At 42.8% G+C, this 20,976-nt stretch overlaps 1 protein-coding gene and 1 long non-coding RNA gene across 5 annotated transcripts in view; one reads left to right on the forward strand and one right to left on the reverse strand.

Moving 5' to 3' along the window:
- Positions 1 to 20,976, reverse strand: part of Setbp1 (SET binding protein 1) — a 364,342-nt gene that overhangs the window by 183,789 nt on the left and 159,577 nt on the right. The window lies entirely within an intron of this gene.
- LOC144369803 (uncharacterized) lies at positions 1,175 to 9,153 on the forward strand. Its single transcript, XR_013429583.1, has 2 exons — positions 1,175 to 1,643; positions 7,378 to 9,153. It is a non-coding gene; the product is annotated as an uncharacterized LOC144369803 (long non-coding RNA).

Below are 20,976 nucleotides of genomic sequence, written 5' to 3' on the forward strand. Positions count from 1 at the left end.
TCCACCACTGTCCCTTGAAAATGCTTTCCTCCGCAAGCTTGTCTACACATTCTGGAAATATGACTCTGAAGACTCAGAGTTGAGGACAATGAGATGGTTCTGTACCGTGGCTCCAGTACTGGTTTACAAGTAGGAATTTGGACAGATGGCTACATGAGTTCAGCCTCCAGTGAGGCAGAAGTCAAATCCACCTCTGAGCTGAAGGTAAACAATCTTCCAATTCAAAGGGCATTTGTTCTAACTGCCAAGGCATATGGGCTGGGTAGTACAGAGGCCAAGGAGCTGACTTCCCACTATACTCAGAAGAGAGTCACATACTTGATGTTGCCATTTTAGCTGGGCTGTGTCTTTTTGCTAAATCCTTTCAGTCTCGTGGAGTTCTAAAGGTTAAACCTGAAACTACTGACAGCTCCAGCACAAACTTCAGGCTCCCTTTCCAAAGAGCCATGAGGATGACTAATAGGAACTTTGTGTATAACTCCAAGCAAGCCTGGTCTCGATCGCATCTATTTGTCTTTTATTGTTTTTTGAATGATGGGGTTCTAATATTTACAGGTGAGATCTGTAACAAATTCCCCTAGAGATGGAGCCAAAAGAGGTTTTACCTTTTGTCTTTTTTTTTAAAGATCCTTGTGCAACCCTGATAACGTCACCCATGCTCTTACAGTGGTGTGTATATTTGATTGCTGTCCAAGGCACAGCTACTTCATCTTCTGGGTGGGAATGTCTTTAATCCCCTGCTTTGCTCAGGAGCTGTAACTACCAAGACCTAATGAAAGAAAAGGCCTCTGGATACCCTAGTCTAGAACCCACTGAGATGATTATCTTGTTTTATGTCATTCGGACCTGATGAGCCTACAAAATGCATCTGGCCCTTTTTGTACAGTGTAATTCTTTTCAAATGCATTGTTCCTCAGACTGAGAAAATGACTCCACAGCAGGCATCTTGTATGCTGTTGGGGGTGGGGGGAGTTATGGTAAACCTGGTATAAACTGGTGATACGAATGTTAAAATCACCAGATCATAGGCATTTCAGTAAATTTGGCTTAAGAAATCTCAGAGGATTCATTTCCCATAGGTGGTTCATTGCATTTTGGTCTGTTGGTTAACTCATGTGAGCTACTTTTGAAATTATTGTTGGAGGTTTTATCAGGTTTTCCCATGATGCTCCCTGTTGAGAGCCACAGCCAAAGGGGCCCCAGCAAACTTCCAGCTGCCAGCAAGCTTCAGACTGCCCCAGCAACATCTAGCTGATTGGCTCCTCTGCGGTGATGTTCATTGGGCTGTTTCCCTGCCCTTCAGACTGCCAGCTGATGATTGGCTCACAGCTGCCCCAGCAACATCTAGCTGATTGGCTCCTCCACGGAGCTGCTCATTGGGTGACTTCTTTGGCTCTGCCCACGCAACCCAGCCAATCGGCCTCAAGAGGAGGAGGATTGTGGGAGGTTGAGAGGCTGGTGTGGGGGAGAGAGGCTTGTGGAAGCCGGTGGTGGCAGTTGGGCTCTGAGGGTTTTTCCCTGGAGCTGTTTTGTTTGGCGTTTGTAGTTCTAAAAATAAAGTTAGTTTCTTTTTGACAAGTGGCTCCTGATTTGTGCCAAGCCAGACTTCGGCATTTGGTGGCTCGCACGGGGAGCAACTGAGGGTAAGTAAACTGCTCGCCCCTGAGGGCAGGGCGAGAGGATGGGGAGCCATTCTAAGTCTCCTCTTTTGTTTTGCTTCGTTTTTGTTTTAACTTTCCTGTCCCTGGAGATGAGTAAGAGGGAAGAAAAACCACTCACATCTGAGGAAAAACTATTTGCGTTTGAGGAACAGATAGGGAGAAAGGACGGATGCATATGTCAGGAGGATAGAAAGGCTGTTATAATGATTTTGTGTGGTTCCCTTTTTATTGGATTCTGTCTCGGTTTTGTTTGGCGTCATCTTGTTGGGTTGTATTATAGTAGAAATACGGGATCAGCAATTAGTAAAAAACAAACCGAAAGAGTGTTAAGTAAATTGTTAGAGGAAGGAAGCTTCCCAGTAAAATCAAGAGCAGTCAGGGCATACGTTGATGTAATACAAGAATATAGCCCATGGCTTTTTAAGGAGGAGCTGTTAGATATATCACAATGGAACCATCATGGTGAAGATTTAAAAAGAATAGAAAAGAACAACCCAGGGACTCTGCCAGTTGGCACATTGTCATTGTGGACGTTGGTATCTAGTTTGCTTAGTCCAAAGCCTTCAGTTCAGACAGAGGTAGAGGAAGAAGAAGACATATTGATTCAAGTAGAAGAGGAAGTCTCTCAAGTTAGTCAGAAAGAGGAAAAGATTCAAGTGAAAGAGAAGGTCTTTCGAGATAGTGAGACAGAGGAAGAAAGTTTAGAGCAGAAAAATCTATCAGGGGAAAATTTAAAACAGGAGACTGCTAATAAGACCCTTTTATTAGAGAGCGTAAGTGTCCAACCAACAGCACCGCCTCTACAGGAGACTGCTACTAATAGCATTCTATCACCAGAGGGCATAAGTGTTCAATCAACAGCACCACCTCCATATGCTAAGAGACTCCCAACCCCCGCAGTTGATAGTTTGGATCCTGAGACAGGATCTCAAGTATGCCCTGTATTTGAGGTAGGAGGGCAGCGAACTTACCAGGGTTTAAATTTCAAATCAGTGAAGGAGCTAAAAGAGGCTGTAGCAACCTATGGTCCTCAAGCACCCTTCACTGTAAGCTTGGTCGAATCCATTACCAACTTAAGCATGACGCCAGCAGATTGGGCTAGTTTGTGTAAAGCTGTGCTAAATGGAGGACAATACCTGTTATGGAAGGTTGCCAATGAGGAATTTTGCAAGGAGACGGCTAGTCGAAATGCAGCAGCTGGTTATCCTCAGAGAAATCTAGATATGTTGTTAGGAAAGGGACCTTATGAGGATCGGCAGCAACAACTTGCATATGATCCTGGTGTATATTTACAAATTGCTGTAGATGCAGTTAGGGCATGGAAGTCTTTACAAGAACCTGGAGGTTTACAAGGTCAATTATCTAAGATAATACAAGGAGCTAATGAACCTTACGCTGAATTTGTAGATAGGCTTATTCAAACAGCTACCAGAGTTTTTGGGAATACAGAACAAGCAATGCCATTTATAAAACAACTGGCTTATGACCAAGCGAATCGTTGGTGTAGAGATATCATTAGACCATGGAAACAGGAAGATTTAAACACATATATTAAATTATGTAGAGACATTAATGAACAAGGGCAAATTGTGGCAGCTGCAGTAAAACAAGCTTTAGATGCCAGAGACATTAATGAACAAGGGCAAATTGTGGCAGCTGCAGTAAAACAGGCTTTAGATGCCAGAGACATTAATGAACAAGGGCAAATTGTGGCAGCTGCAGTAAAACAGGTTTTGGATGCCAGAGACATTAATGAACAAGGGCAAATTGTGGCAGCTGCAGTAAAACAGGCTTTAGATGCCAGGCCAAGAACATGCTACAATTGTCAACAAACAGGACATTTTAAAAGGAATTGCCCCATAGGAGGAGGGTTTAACAAAACTAGGTATCAAACAAGTAGAATACCGGGTATTTGTCCACGATGCCGTAGAGGGAGACATTGGGCTAATGAATGCCGTTCTCAAACCACCATAGAGGGTACTCCATTATATTGGGCTAATGAATACCGTCCTCAAACCGCCATAGAGGGTACTCCATTATCAAAAAACGAACAAGGACAAGGTGTTTATCCACAATATCGTGGACAAAGGCATCAGGCTCCGTTGCCAAAAAATGGACAGGGGGCCCCAATGCTCCGGGGCCCCAAACCACAAATATACGGAGCACTGGAGGAACCCAGCAACCCCAGCAACCCCATCAGGGTAGTGCCCAGCACATCAGATCCCTCATCAGACAAACCAGAGGGAGCGCAGGGTTGGACATCTGCGCCTCCACCAAATCAGTACTAACTCCAGAGATGGGAGTTCAAATCATTCCCACAGGGGTAAAAGGACCTCTTCCCAAAGGAACAGTAGGCTTATTATTGGGACGCAGCTCTTCTACTCTAAAAGGACTTTTGATAAGTCCTGGGGTAATTGATTCCAATTATGAAGGTGAAATAAAAATTATAGCCAGTTCTCCAAAGGGTATATCAGTAATTTCACCAGGAGATAGAATAGCACAGTTACTAATAATACCAAGCCTACATGATAAATTTTCCAGTCATGTTGTAGAAAGAGGTTCCAAGGGATTAGGCTCCACAGGTGTAGATTGGGCTATGCTTTCTTTAAATTTAGATTCTCGCCCCATGCTAAAACTAAATATTCAAGGACATGAATTTAATGGGCTATTGGATACAGGTGCAGATCTTAGCATCATCTCTCGTCAAGAATGGCCAAAACATTGGCCATTACAACAAGCCACTCAATCGCTTCGAGGCCTAGGAGTGGCGACTAATCCCGATAGAAGTGCAATGCTATTAGATTGGAAGGATCCTGAAGGATGTGAAGGAACTATACAGCCATATGTATTGGATTATCTTCCCGTAAATTTATGGGGACGAGATGTCTTAGATCAATTAGGTTTGACATTAACAAATAATATCAATCAAAATGCACCCACTATTATGGCTAGACAAGGTTTTAGGAAAGGAAAAAGATTAGAAAGACAAGAACAATGTATAGCAGCACCAATACAAATAGATCAAGGAACAAACAGACATGGGTTGGATTTTCACAAAGGGCCACTGAGACAATAAAAATTACATGGAAATCAGAAAGGCCAGTATGGGTTCCTCAGTGGCCCTTGACTAAAGAAAAGACACAAGTAGCCCATGATCTGGTCAAACAACAATTAGCGGAAGGACATATACAACCTTCTGTATCTCCCCATAATACTCCCATTTTTGTCATCAAAAAGAAATCTGGTAAATGGAGATTACTGCAAGATTTAAGAGCCATTAACAATGAAATGGTCATTATGGGACCTGCTCAATCGGGGATTCCTCAATTGTCTGCTTTGCCAAAAACCTGGTATGTTTTAGTTATAGATATTAAAGATTGTTTTTTTTCAATTCCAATTCATCCTGAGGATAGTCCACGTTTTGCATTTACTATCCCTGCACTAAATCATGAAGGTCCTGATCAGAGATATGAATGGAAAGTACTCCCTCAAGGGATGGCTAACAGTCCAACTATGTGTCAAATTTATGTTAACAAAGTAATCCAGCCACTTAGAAATCAAAATCCTGAACTACAAATATTTCATTATATGGATGATGTATTATTAGCACACAAAGCTAAAAACACATTGCTAGAATGTTATGCCACACTTACAAACTTATTAAAAAATTATAATCTAGAGATAGCAATAGATAAAGTACAATTAAATTTTCCAATTAATTATTTAGGAGTTCTATTATCCTCAACCATGGTCCGTCCACCAAAAATTCAAATACGAGTAGATCAACTCAAATCACTTAATGACTTTCAAAAGTTATTAGGAGACATAAATTGGATAAGGCCTTATCTAGGTATTCCAACAGGAGAATTGGGACCTTTATTTGATATCCTAAAAGGTCCATCAGATCCAAATTCACCCCGAATGTTAACGCCTGAAGCAAGAAAGGCATTAAAAATCATTGAAACATATATGGAAAATATGCATTTGGATAGAATTGATATAAGTTTGCCTTTATTATTTATTGTACTACCAACAAAAAATATTCCTACAGGAGTATTTTGGCAAGAAGGTCCATTATTATGGATACATTTATCTTATTCTCCTAACACTATTCTTACTAGGTATCCTGAGGCTGTAGGACAATTAATACTCAAAGGAATAAAAACAGCAAAGGCAGTGTTTGGAATTTCTCCCCATAAAATTATTACTCCATATACTATGAATCAAATTGATGAATTAGCTAATGAGTTAAATACTTGGGCAATAATAATGTGCAAATCTAATGTTTCATTTGATAACCACTTACCATCTAATCCTTTATTGTCTTTTTGGTCATTGCATCCTGTAATTTTTCCAAAAATGACAAGAAAAACACCTATCATGAATGCTCCAAATATATTCACTGATGGGTCAAATAATGGTACAGCAGCAATAGTTACACCTGATCAAACTTTTACATTTTTAGTACCCAAACAATCAGCTCAAAAAGTAGAGCTTAATGCAGTATTACAAACTTTTGTGATGTTTAAAGATTCTGTATTTAATTTATTTTCTGATAGCCAGTATATAGTTAATGCTATAGTATCCCTTGAAGATGCTGGTAGAATTTCCCCTTCTTCTACTGTTTTCTCTTTGTTTTCCACTATACAAAGTTTAATCTGGGACAGAAAAGATCCATTCTTTATAGGACATATCAGGGCACATACAGGATTGCCTGGAGCCCTTAGTTTAGGCAATGATTTAGCAGATAAAACTACACGTGACATACATATTTTCTCTGTACTAGAAGAAGCTATAAATTTTCATGAAAGATTCCATGTCAATGCTAATACTTTACAAAAGCGTTTTAAAATAACTAAGGAACAAGCTAGACAAATAATAAAACAATGTCAAAATTGTGTGACCTTTTTACCACAAGTTAATCTTGGAGTCAATCCTAGAGGATTGATGCCTAACCATATTTGGCAGATGGACGTCACACACTTGCCAGAATTTGGAAAATTAAAATATTTGCATGTTACAGTTGATACTTCTTCTGGATTTTTGATGGGCTCCCTTCATGCCGGCGAAAAAACTAAAGATGTTATAGCTCATTGCTTACAAAATTTTGCCACTGTGGGCATTCCAAAACAGTTAAAAACAGATAATGCCCCTGGTTATACGTCTACTTCTTTTAAACAATTTTGCTCATCATTTGGCATTACTCATATAACAGGAATCCCATACAATCCACAGGGTCAAGGCATAGTTGAAAGAGCTCATCAAACTATTAAAATGTACTTATTAAAGCAAAAAGACGGAATTGGGAAGGGGTATATATTCCCCAAAGATAAACTTAAAATAACTCTTTTTACTCTAAACTTTTTAAATTTGGATTCATCAGGACTTAGTGCTGCAGAAAGGCATATGTGTCCAAAAAATGTACATAAGCCCAAGGTACTTTGGAAAGATATTCTAACAGGACAATGGAAAGGTCCTGACCCAGTAATTGTCTGGAATCGGGGGTCTGTTTGTGTGTTTCCACAGGAAGAACAGCAGCCGATTTGGATTCCAGAGAGATTAACCAAGGTTCTGACCCAGTGATTGTCTGGAGTCGGGGGCCTGTTTGTGTGTTTCCACAGGGAGAACAGCAGCTGATTTGGATTCCGGAGAGATTAACTAAAATCCTGACCCAGTGATTGTCTGGAGTCGGGGGTCTGTTTTTGTGTTTCCACAGGGAGAACAGCAGCCGATTTGGATTCCAGAGAGATTAACTAAAGCGATTTCTGCAGACCAAAAAGAAGATGATTTAGCTCAAATCCATAATAGCTGATATCCAAAACTCCAATTTGGCTATCCTTACATCTGCGACAGAACCAGGATGCTTTTTTCAATATCTATTTTATTATTGCCCTTTCCCATATCATGAAGTTCTATTTTATTTTTTTGAGCTCATACAGACCTAGGTTAATGTTTTGCTGATCAGTTCTATTTTTTTTTGACTATAGAGTTTTTAAACATTGCAATAGAGATTTTACCTGTAAAAAGTTATAAGGCCTTTACTATTGTGTTATGTGTTGTATGTATTATATTATGTGTGCACACTTGTGTTTTGTGTTATATGTTTGAATGTACGTATGTCCAATGTACATATTTCTATATATCATATATGATGAGCGCTCATGAAAAGATGGATCCAAATATTTTTTTTTTTATTCACGTGATTTAAATGGTTTAATTTAAATTGGGTAAATAACTGTTAAGAATTGTTTTAATATGTAAACAAAAAGGAGGTTAACAGATCTGTTTGTTTACTCTCACCTTTAGTTTTCATTATATTTAATAATTCTCTTCACTATAATATAAATTGTTAAGAAAATTGTTTTCTTTTAAGAAAATTGTTTTCTTTTAGTGCCTTCTGGAATGTTACCTAATTTTTTCTTTAGCCATTATTGCCAGAATTTCTATCTTCATCCCAGTGCCGATGAAGATAATATAAATTGTTAAGAAAATTGTTTTCTTTTAGTGTCTTCTGGAATGTTACCTAATTTTTTCTTTAGTCATTATTGCCAGAATTCCTATCTTCATCCCTGTGCCGGTGAAGACAAAGGTAAAACTAATCTACAGTTTCTGCAATAGCCATCACTGAACTGCTTACAGAACTTGCACTGAACTGCTTACAGAACTATGTGTCATTTGTATGCATTGTGAACTATCTGTTGGTGCAGCGACTTGTGGTAGTGTTGGGGTATTTTTGCTGATGATATCATCGGTGGTACAATTTTCCCAAAAGGAGCCGTCAATTGACTTGGTATATCTTCCTCCCTTCTGCTTGTCATGATCATTCAGCTAAAATTTGGGGGTCAACAGAGGTGAGGCAAAGAACCTCACCCCCCCCCCCCGCTGAGACCTCTCCACAGGTGTGGCTGTACTGGACCGGTAGTCAATGACGGGTAAGATCCAATTACAATGGTACCAACCTAAGACAGGAGGCTGACGCCCTGAGGTCAGCTCATCCGAAGACGGGTAAGGACCATATGTATTGGACAACCTAAGGCAGGCACGGTCCATAAGCCACATGCTTGTTGTTTAAACAGAGAGGGGGAGATGTTGAGAGCCACAGCCAAAGGGGCCCCAGCAAACTTCCAGCTGCCAGCAAGCTTCAGACTGCCCCAGCAACATCTAGCTGATTGGCTCCTCTGCGGTGATGTTCATTGGGCTGTTTCCCTGCCCTTCAGACTGCCAGCTGATGATTGGCTCACAGCTGCCCCAGCAACATCTAGCTGATTGGCTCCTCCACGGAGCTGCTCATTGGGTGACTTCTTTGGCTCTGCCCACGCAACCCAGCCAATCGGCCTCAAGAGGAGGAGGATTGTGGGAGGTTGAGAGGCTGGTGTGGGGGAGAGAGGCTTGTGGAAGCCGGTGGTGGCAGTTGGGCTCTGAGGGTTTTTCCCTGGAGCTGTTTTGTTTGGCGTTTGTAGTTCTAAAAATAAAGTTAGTTTCTTTTTGACAAGTGGCTCCTGATTTGTGCCAAGCCAGACTTCGGCAGCTCCCAACATTTTGAAATGAACCAGGCAGGAGAAACCTATAGAACTGATTTTCCAACTGTGTCCCAGGGAGCCCTGGGGAATTTTAAAGTGGGACAGAAGAGTTCCAGACACCATCCAAATCACTGTATCCACAGCGGCACAACTTTTGTGGGTGGTTTATATTAAACTTCTCTCTTAAGATTCACTGGATTTAAAGCTTTGTAAAATTGAAATTTTGAAAATTCACATCTTAAGAGACCTCTCTATAGGTGAGCCAGCCATTGCCAGTGAGAGAAGAGTTTCCTTGGGGAAAGAGAGGCAACCAGTTCACCACCTTAAAAATGCTACAGTTGTCGTCTCTTAGAAAAGGGAGTTGAACACGTGTCCAGATCTTCTTTAAAGATCATTGCCTTTAGTCCTTGCTACGAGTTACTCACAGGAAAGATGCTTTCTCTTCATTTCTTTGTCATTTATGCAGAGAGTGATGTTTGCTGTTTTCATCTCAAGTTCAGCAAGCAGCATGCTTAAGAAAGCACAACTAATGTACCAGGAAAGAAAAGAGCTAAAGAGATGTTGCTTCTCTTCTCGGGAGCACAATCTGAGCTGTAGGTCTTTTCCTTTGAATAATATTAAGAAATCACATTGCAAGCATCTGTGGGCTGTTTCCAAAGTCAGTAAAAAGCCAATAAAGGAGGTCTCCCTCATTGAACACATGCCAAGCAAAGCTGGATGCTAGGGGGATATCCACTCTTGTCTCCCTTTTCTCATCATTTACTGAAATTCTGCTTAGAACTGACCAGATGATCTGCTCACTTGGCTGCGAGACGAGTATCAAAGCTTTCTAATTCATCCCCTTGGTGAATCCCAGGAAATTGATTTACACCCCTAGGTTCACTCAGCAGCAGAGAATGGAAAAGTCAGAGGTGCCTGCTTCAGAGAGTGTCTGAGCACTGGAGTCAAAAGCTCTGTTCAGGATAGCCAATTTGGCAGAGAATCTGGGTCCCCTGGGCCAAATCGGGAGCAATTAATCACAATTACAGGTGGCCATCTAAAAGGGATAAAGCTAAGCTGGACCCAAAGATAACTGAACCTTGTAGTTGCAGGTAGTCACACTTTTATAAGCTTCAGGTAAAAAAGGAAGTATCTCCTCCAGAAAGCCAACCCTGAACTCCAGGCAATTATGTGAAAAATAGTGATGATTTTTCAGGACCTACTTTTGAATGTTCTTGACTTAGATAGTTTATTTCATCATTCCTCTGAATCTTCACACTATCAGTTCAGGACAGTATTATTTTTTTTTCCCAGTGTCTACTTGAACATACTGAGGCTCAAACTAAATAAAGTCCCCCAGGATTATAAAGGCAAAACGAGGGAGAAATAAAATTGAAATGTAGCTCCAAATCATGGCAAGTCCGATCTTCTATCTTAGCCATCCATGACCCTCTCAAGAATCCCTTAATAGAAAGTTGCTATCACCCTATCTGCTACCATAGAGGCAGCCCTGACACACAAGGACATGGTTACCACAGCTACCAAGGTCTTCTGTAACTCACCATGAAGGCAGGAGTCAGGCTTCCTATCCTGCCTGAACAGCATCAGAGTGTAGGCATTCAAGCTAATAACTACCATCTTGATCTTCCTCTAAAATTTTTTTGATCTCAAGTGGACTTTATCCAAAGATCTTCATTTCTCAAACTGGCTGATCAAGAAATCAATAGAGACTATGCTGTCTGTACACTGCTATGAACATTGCTAATTATACTGTGTATCTTGTTTCACTGAAGTTTACTTCCTTCGTTCCTTCCTTCCTTCCTTCCTCCTTCCCTTCCTCCATTCTGGCAAATGAGGTCATGCCAAGTCTCAGGCAACATCAGAGATGCTAGGAATCCCCAAAGCCTACGAAATGATCTTCAGGGATCAGCTTATGGCACTAAATTCTTTCAAGAACCTCATAAAGCAATACTAAAAGTATACTATCATACACATGAGAAAACAGAGACGAAGTGACATTAAATAACTTATTCAAAGTCACTCAATTGTACTTGACAGACCCACACATCATACACAGTTCTATCTGAAACTAAAGTCTATGTTCATTCTCAGCTGCTGTGTGTGTGTGGCACAATCCAAGTGCTGACATGGGCCATGGCAGTCCACCTAAGAAAGGTCTTTTAGAGACATGATCTAAAATAGACAATAGGTAAGTGTTCATTAAAAAAAAAAAAAAAGAATAAGCAATAATGGAAGGGATAACTACATCCTGAAGAAGATGATTATAATCATATAAGTGGACACTTTAAACATTGCAGAGAAATGGGAAATCCTAAATAAGCCATCTTTGTTACTACAGATGTGAAACATGCGATTAGGTCATCTTTGAATCCAACATAGCACAAGAAGTGTAAGGAACATAAGTAGCAAGGACAATTTTGTCCCTAACAGAAAGAACAAACTTAATTGGGCATTATGTAAAATTGTGGATGTATAACCGACGTGATTCTGCAATCTGCATTTGGGGTAAAATTGGGAGTTCATAACCCACTTCAATCTAATGTATGAAATATGATATTTCAAGAGCTTTGTAATGTTGTGAACAACCAATAAAAAAATGGATAAAAAAAAAGAAAGAAAGAACAAACTGGATAGCAGCAGGCAGGAACTTTGAGGCCAAAAGACAATCACTTTCATTAATTGGAATTTCAAAGTGTTTGCAAGCAACAACCTTCACAGGACAAAAACTTTTAAAAGAGAGTCTTTGTCTACCAAATACCTTGGCTTAGGGTTTTCATCACAAAGATTACTAAGTATTTTTAAAGAAGTCAGAACAAGTTATTTGCTTCCTTCTTTTAACCAACCAACTGGAATCTGCTTGCTTATATGTTTTGCTATTGGTTAAAGTGAAAATCTCTTTGAATTACTATTTGAAAACTATTTGCACGGTTTGCAACCCCTTCCACAGACAGCCCTTCTCTAGAATCAGAGTCACAGATATTGTAAGTGCTGGGGTCAGGCTCCTGATCTTCTTCAAGACTGGGAGCACTTTGAGGACTCATATACCTAGCTATTTCCAAATTGGGTTTTCATCAAGGAAGACATAGGGCAGTGTCTGCCACAGCTTCTCAAAGTGTTCCCAGGAAGTGCAGCAAACAAAAAGTCCTGGGAAGACAGGACTGGATTCTCAGCATGATAACTTTGAAGCAGGCCTGGCTCCTTGGAATATATGCACGCTCTGGTACTTTGCTAAAAATGTGTCCCTCTTGTATTTTGTACAGGATTTCTGGAAGCAGCTGGTTTACCCGAAACTCTCCCTGGCCTGGGTATGTGTGTGTTTGTGTCTCGCATAATCTTGCTTCAACCAACCACAGTTTGCTAAAAATGCAATGCTCTCTGTGATTTCACTCTCAAGAACTTCGTAATCAGATCCTGGAGGTAGCTGGAAATGGAGGCTTCCTTCTTGTCAACCGACTCAGTTAAATATGGCCTAAATCACCCAAAACTTCTTCCCCAATTCATACATCTTCTAACTATTCTCCCTGAACTCTCATGCATCTGACTCACAGTGCACCCACTTTTGGACAAATCTGCCCAGAATTTCTAGCTGACTCAGTTGTCTGGTGCTCGTCTATGCTTTTCCCACTGAGACAGAGTACAATGAATGTAACACACAAAGGCACATCAGCAGGACTGAAAGCAGCAGTTAACTCATTCTGAGACTCCTTTAGTAACCATATGACCGTGGGCTTTATTTATTTATAGCCCAAGTGAAGAGTCCACCACAGGGATCGACAAGTGTGCATTTCTGCAGCCACAGGAATTCACTGGCAGTGTGACCTTGGGCAGGTCACACCTCTGACTGACCAATACTCATGATCCAATAGCCTCTGAATCTAGGAAAGACAATGGGTGGCCCTGTCACTCACCAAAGGCCTTATCAGACTTCATACAAATTGTCTATTGCTAAAGGCAGGGATTACCAATAGCCCACTGGTACCTAAGGGTAAAATATCATAGGAAAAATGGCATAGTGGCAAGGATCTTGGAACAACTGCGGAGTTGGCAAAGCCAAAATGTGTCTTTAGGAGGAGCCCTGTGCTCATCTCTCAATGAGTAAGTAAGAGATCTACTTTTTCTTCACATCTCATTAGGAAAATATCCACTATCAATCAATTATACCATAATTACTATCCCCGGGATAACTGTTTGCTATGTTCACTTTTAACTAGGAAAAAAAAAAAAAAGCTGTAGTCCCCATGCCCTTTAGTAAAGAGAAATTCCAGATCTAAGTATGTAATAGGGGTGTACAAGGCCCATGATTTGGAGGGCAGAGGACCATTATTTCATGGGGAGCTATATTACTCTGGCTCTGGGGGAGAAGAAGTACAGCACAGTAGAAAAGTCTTATCCAGCCATGTCTACCCACCTGTCTGCATTGTAGGCATGAGATTGTCCCAAATGGCCCATCCTCCCCATTCACTTGAGGCTTTCCTCAACTTTGTGGGAGATTGTGCATCCCAGTTCTAAGGCACATTAAGTATCTCTACACAAAATTTAAAAGACTTGGTCAACAGGGCTGTCTTTAAATTAAGTATTATCCTCCATAACCTAGTGGGTGCCAAATGGCAAGTGTTTGCAATAACCAAGTCACAGGAAAGGCTGTGCTGTTCCACGGTATAAAGTATCTTTACTATATCAAGAATGGTGAAGTACAGAGTCTTTACTCCCTAGACCTAAAAACATTCAAGCAAGGATCCCGTTTCACCATCTCAGCAAGTGAGAAAGGAGAAAGGGAAGAAATTCTGCTGCTTGTTTTGAGAGTTGGAGGAAATAAGGCCAACACTCGGGACAATGACTTGCCCAGGGACATTCTCTTGGCTTTGGAAGTCTTCACACCACAAGGATGGGATTATGCAGACCAGCCCCTCCCCTGCAGGAATCCCCTTCTCCAACTTCTCTAACAGATGGGGACCCAGCTTGAGCACTTCAGTTCACTGGCACAGCCATCTTCTTCAGCAAGTTCCACCTGTGCTCAGTTGCAAACTGCCTCATTGAAATTCATCCCCCTAGTTCTGAGGAACAAAAGTCAACTTTCCTCCCCACCACCACCCTTATGATCTTCTGATGAAACAGGAAATGTGAGCCCCATTTTACAGATGAGGAAGCAGACAGAGTGAGAAACCCACTCTGTGGCACATGTCTGAAGTTAGATCCAGTCACCAAGCTCAGAGGATTTCGGATTCCTGCTCTGCCCTTGTACTCTAATCCTGCCCATGGGCACACATGATAGCCTGCTAAGTCCTCTTAACATGGGCCAGCCCCTGATACATTTAAGGACAGGCACAATCTCTGTACATCCCCAGGCAGGATTTCCCAAGTGCTTCCAACTCTTCCTTTCTGGACATTGTCCCCAGTTTCAGAGCTTACATAAAAAGCACCCCCAGCTCAAAAAATGTGGCTTCCAGATCAGATCACATAGCACCAACAGGAGGAGTAACTGTTACTAACCAGTCATGTGCTGGAAAATCTTTTTAACAACTGGATCATTGGGAGGTGGGGTGAAGAAAGGCCGTGCCATGGGGCATTTCCAAGTTTCATAGTGGAAATACTTACACGGCTTCAAGTCACTAACCTGAAGTCACTAATGGAAGAGTTGGGAAGCAGTGTGCCCAAGGGGCTGTTGCTGCTCAATATGAGCTGGCGATAGCACATCCACATGAGCCTAGCTGCTTAATATCATCAACTTGACTTAGATCACTTTTGGGATAATAGAGTGTGCCGTATAACAGGAACACACAGAGTGGTTGGTATTAAACTTTGCTCCTTAAACTGCCCTCAAAGCTGATGATCCTCTGAACTCTTTTGACATGAGATCATGGGCAATGTGTCGGGGGGTGGGGGGGCTTTGCCCATGACTCTGCTGTGGCTAGTTTTTAAGTGACCACCTCAGCTTAAGGTCAACATTTGCCATCCTGGGCTTAGAACAAGGTGGGCAGGAGGTAGCTGGAAATATTGGCTTTTCTGTGGAAGTTTTTATTAGAAACAGGGGACTCCCCATTGCACTTTCAAACTCTTTTGGCCAAACATTAAATACCCCAAGGTCAAATTTATTACTGGATCCAAGAGCCCAGAAAACTCTTGGCATTGGTGCTGACTCCCTCTTATCTCCCTTGCCTCCCTTAAGTCCTGCAATTTAGCCAAGACAGCTGCTCATTCCCCACCAAATCCTGAGAGGTTCAGTCTGAAAACAAAAATAGACACACCCAGTCATCACTGCGTTCACGGACCCAACGTCAGAAACTAAATACACTCAGTACATTCTCTAATGAGGGGAAAGAGAAGCGGGTAGATGATTAGGTGGCAAAAGGACAGCGTTTGAGCTGGTCCCTGAAGAACCCCTGTGGGTACCTGGGAGAAGCATTTGTCTGCCTGCACTCAGGCTTCCTTATTTCTGCAAGGATGTCCCAAGATCCTGGCTGGCTCATAGGATTTGAGGAAAATAAAACAGGAGGGAGATCTGACTGTGCTTTACATCTGTTATAGAAATGAAGGATCTTGCTGGGGACACTATTATCTCTTCTGTCCCCGATAATGCCCGTGACCACACCAGGACACAGTTAGGGGAAAGGAGGCACCACCAGGCCTCTCTGTGGATCTGGCTGTTCTTGGCTGGGAGCCTGGGATTCCTCTCTGCAGGGCAGCTGTGTCCCCCATGGCTCCACACCTTGCCCCACATGGGTTGTGGAGGGAGCGAGCTGTGTTGTTCTGTGGTGCAGAACAAGACACAGCACTGGCAAAGCTCACAGCATGTCATTGGCCACAGGGGCATCTCCAAGGAGGCTGGGTGTGCTGATGCTGTTGTGTTCAGGGCCCATGTGTATTACCTCCATTTCCCCTTTGTCTCTGAGCAGTGCCCACCACCCGGAGGGGCCCCTGCAGGAGGATGGAAGAGGGTGGGGCAGGCCTGATGGCTGCAGCCCCCTGGCCTGTGCCTGTGCATCTCATTATTGAGCCAGGCTGAATCAAAGCAGCCCTGCGCAGCTGCTGTCCTGTTTAATCCATTCGTAATCAAAAGTGATTAGCATGGATGCCTGGGCGCTGAGGTTATTGTGTGTGTGATCAAAGCCAAGGCTCCTGCCCGCTTCCCAGAATGGCCTGCACCTGGGAGGGCATGGAAGGCCGTGAACCTGGGGCATGGGGTGGGCAATTTCTGGCAGTCAGAAGGAGGGTGAGCTCCCTGATTGGTGCCCGGGCACAGCAAGTGTAGCTTTGCCTGCGTGAGGCTCAGAGGTTTAGGAAGGACCCTGGGAAGGACACGCCCTGGTTTCCCTTTAGAGGCTGACATTCCCAGCCCAAGGAATGGACCATGTGGTAGGAGAGGTAGATGGCGGACAAGCGGGTCTCTGGGATACACAGAATTCTTAAATACCCTAGTCTTATGGAAGAGGGCACTGGGACTGAGAAGAAAGAATCATAGACTATGCCTGGCAGATACTTGTGTATGTAGAGGGAAGTAAGGAGGAGATTGGGCTAGGAAGAAGACAGGAGAAGGGGAAAGGATGAGGGAAGGTGAGTGAAGTACAGATAGCCCCAAGTCCGCACAGGCTTACGCTGACAGAAGAGACCACCATGGCTAAAGAAGCAAAGGTGGCCAGAAGAACTAGAGTCAAGATGCACTGGAGCCTCTGATAAGGTATATATTCCTTCCCACACCCCAGCTCCAGCAGCCTTCCGAGTTGCAAGTGTCTAACACAGCAAGATCCCAGCTTAGATTGCATCCTCTATATACTCTGCCTGAGTAAAGCTTGATGTGTCACATCTCTCTGCCAATCCTGATTACAAACATCTTGATGATCCAAATGAAGACTCAACCCTTTCGAGAAGCATCCTAGAGACTGCACCTCTGAACAGTTCTACCCTGTTCTATCTATGCCACTCATTTGACAGTTGTATGCAGGGTCCTTCAGACAGCTCTTGGGATCACAGGGTAAATCCTTTAGCTCTTGGATGATGACAACATTGCTAACAGCACATGAGCCCTGATCCATCAGCCAGTTGTTGCCTTGAACACTTCAGGACACATCCCACCTGCCCTGGGTCTTTGAAAGGAGACTTGGAGCTTTTGGAGGGCAGGTGCTAGAATTCTATGGGTTTGCACCTGTCACCAGGACCAATCAGGCTCCTCAAACTACTGTAACACATGTCTGCTGAACAGTGAATGAAAAACACAGATTTTGGAATGATTGTAGACTAAATTAATCTTCTATTTGAATATATATAATTTTAGTTGTAGATGGACTCAATACCTTTATTTTATTTATTTTTATGTGGTGCTGAGGATCAAATCCAGTGCCTCACAGGTGCTAGGCAAGAACACTACCACTGAGCTACAATCCCAGCCATACTGAATTAATCTTGACATGGTCAGTTAGGCTCCCCAGGGCAATGCTGAGTATGTTTGGCTCCCTTGATTAACAGGAGATTCTAATACTCCACATGATGAAGAGTCATTTTTTTACTTGCTTACATCTTTTAGATATCTATGGTTTTCTACAATGTGAATTCCTTGATATGTCATGTTTCTAATAAGAGTTTTTCCCAGTAAATTAATGATAAAGGCACATCCTAGATCCAATTCTGCAGATAACATTGTGGGGTCCTTCACACCAATAATTACATACAGTTTGGGAAGTGAGAGTCAAATGGGAAGATTTGGGGAAAGGTTAGAAACATTTGCAATAGAACCTGAAACTAAGAGAGCTAATCTTTCTGACTTGTGTGTGATATTGAAAGACAATCAAGGATACCAAAGGTATAAATAATAAATATTAGCTCATATTAAACCGGTGACTACAGGCAATGATGAACTTTTTAATAAGCGCCCATGTGTGGGGGTGCTTTTTATGTGTCTCACTTATGTCTTGCAGAATCTTTCTGGGTAGCACAGCAATCCCATCTCAGAGGTCAAGAATCTGAGGCTCAGTGAGTGCAGCTGTTGATAGAGGTCATTCGGTCAGGACCTGATAAAGATGAGGACTGAAATTCTGTCTCTCTGATCCTGGAGCCCATGTCCTCTTCTTTGAGACCTGCTCCTCCTCCAGCTCCTCCCCATGTCAGAGAGGCCTTGACTGGGGTCTGGCCTTCCGGGGGCCCATGCAGGTACCTCAGGTCCTGCTCACTCACACATGAGTACCCTGCCAAACAGCGAGCCATCTCCAGCTCAGACTGCCCGAAGAAACATCAGAGCACTTTCAAATTGAATCCTCTCATTTTACGGATTAGTGCACTGAAGTTCGAGAAGGTTAATCACCTGCTCAAGACCACAACACTCGTTAGTGGTAGGTCCAGGCCTAAATCACCCATCTCCGATTTCAGTTCGATCGCCATTATTATCGAATTATGGGATCTGAGTAGAACAGAGGCTGTGATGTGGGGGTGTGGGGGGGGGCTATCTTTTCAGCACTGTTATGACATGGACAAGACCCTACCTAAAAAGCTCAGAGGTGTTTAACCAATATGTTGCCAAGGGGAACAAGGACCCTGTGCCAGCTGCCTCCCTCTAGCAGCAGACCCTTGTGGCTGTGGCACAGGCATCCCATTCAGCCAGGACATGGTGCATTTTCGTGGCCTTTCCAAGCTGCTACAGCACCAGGGACTTGCAATGAATACAAGAGATGCGGGAGAGCAGGTGGAGATTTTCTTCCCTGATTTTTCAGAGTCCACAATTTCAGTTTAATTTGTAATAGATGGTGAGCGTACAGAAACTGACAACAGGGCCATCAGCGATTCTGTTAGTAACACTTGAGGCCACAGCACTTCAATATGACTAGAGCCAGCTGTCCAATGCACAGAACGACCTTTGGCCCCATCCTTGGAGAAATGTAATTCTCTTCATGCCTCTTTCTGTCCACAGGGAGTTAGAAACCAGAGCTGCCAGAATAATCAGAAGGCTTCCTAATGACAACGCTCAAACAAGCAGAGATTACGCATTGTCAGAAATGTAATCTGCAACTCTCCTCATCTGTTTCATTGTGTTTGCATTTTTAAAAACCACCTCTCCAGGAAGAAATGAGACAGTTGGAAGCCCTCCCTGTATACACACCTAGAAATGCATTTGTCTTCTTCATCTAAAAGACCAGGGGGAAATTTAGAATATGGTGAGTTCAGAGACTTTCTAATATTGTGACTTCTAGCCCATGATGTATGCCTGCATGTCTCCTCCAGAGACATATAACCAAACAGGGATTAACTCTGTGTCCTTCTATAAAGCAAAGACAGCTTCCCTGCCTGCTACTCCCCATCGTTTTGACATCTCCAGAGAGAGGGCACAGACACATGTGTGCTGACCTGCTCTTCTAATCCATTCCTTCAAAACTGCCTAGTGGCTTTCCATCATTTAAAATGATGTTTGCAATCCTTACCATGGGTTTCAAGGCCTCTGTGACCTGGCTAAACCCTGCCTATCTCCATACTGATTCTCCTGTCCTTGGATCACGAAGTCACTGGGCTCCAGCCACAATGGCCTTTTTGATGTCCTTAGTTACTTGTACTAAAGAATCTCTCTCTCTCTCTCTCTCTCTCTCTCTCTCTCTCTCTCTCTCTCTCTCTCTCTTTCTCTCTCTCTCTCACACACACACACAAACACACACACACACACACAGAGCAGAGAATTTAATTTAACTTTGTGAGGTACGGTAGGGTTCAACCCTAGAGAACTTTAAAGTGTTGCCAGGGTAATTATTATGTTGAGCCAGAGGTGAACATTAGGGCTTCCATGCTTGCTATTCTCCCTCCTTGGAATGCTCTCTCCTGGGATGCCTGTTTTCCTTCCTCCTCACTTTATGTGGGTCTTGACATGTAACAGAAAGGCCTCCCTGGGTTAGACTCTTCAGATTGGCATATCGTCCTCTCCTCTATCACTCTCCACCCTCTCCTCCTGGTTTATCTTCTTTATAACATCCTTTCTACCTAGCATTTTATTATGTACCTGTTAGCTCATTATTTCCCCAGCACTGTCCCACCCCTCTTCAGTGTAAACTCCACAGTGCAGGGGCTTGTCATGTGTTATGCACAGCTCTGTCCCAACACTATCTGCCACACTGTAGGGGCTCAGAGAGGAGCTGTTGAACACAGCAATGCATGAATATCTATTTACTCTCTAAGATGGGCTCTGCTTTGTGTCCCTGGCACTGGAGATGCCAGGGAGATGGGTTTCCATCAAGCCATTTCCTCTTCCTTACCCAATTTTAAGCCAAATTTGGATATTTATCTGATGGCCCTGAATGCTCTTTTTTTTTACTGATCCTAAAATCATCAGCTCCTCCCAGAAGGCACAGAGCAGAGGACAGAGATGCTAATGTGATAAATGGCCAGCCAGGCACCAGGTGGAACTGTGTAAAGCAAGAGGCAGACACATGGCTTGAGTGGCCGCTAGCTGGGACTGGCTTCTTTGAAAACAGAGGCTTGGGAAGTGGAAAAGTAGACTCCACAGTCAGGATGGGCACCCCAATCGTACTAGGGTTTATGAGAATCTTCTGAAGCCTCACAGAACTGGACTTGGTCATTCAACACACATTTCTTGCATGCTCACTGTTTAAGCAATTAGAGTGCTCAATGCAGAGTTCTCTACTCTTCTAGCCCACGTTGCTAATCACTTTAGACTTTTAGAAAATGTATAAAACTCAGATATTTCAATTCACAGGTTGGAACAGAGCTGGACACATATTTATGATTCCACTTATAGAAAATGTTCCCTCTGGACAAATCCATGGAGACGGGAAGTAGTTTAGTAGTATCCTAGGGCTGAGGGGACA

The sequence above is a fragment of the Ictidomys tridecemlineatus genome, chromosome 13, assembly GCF_052094955.1.
Source record: "Ictidomys tridecemlineatus isolate mIctTri1 chromosome 13, mIctTri1.hap1, whole genome shotgun sequence".
Lineage (NCBI taxonomy): Eukaryota > Metazoa > Chordata > Mammalia > Rodentia > Sciuridae > Ictidomys > Ictidomys tridecemlineatus.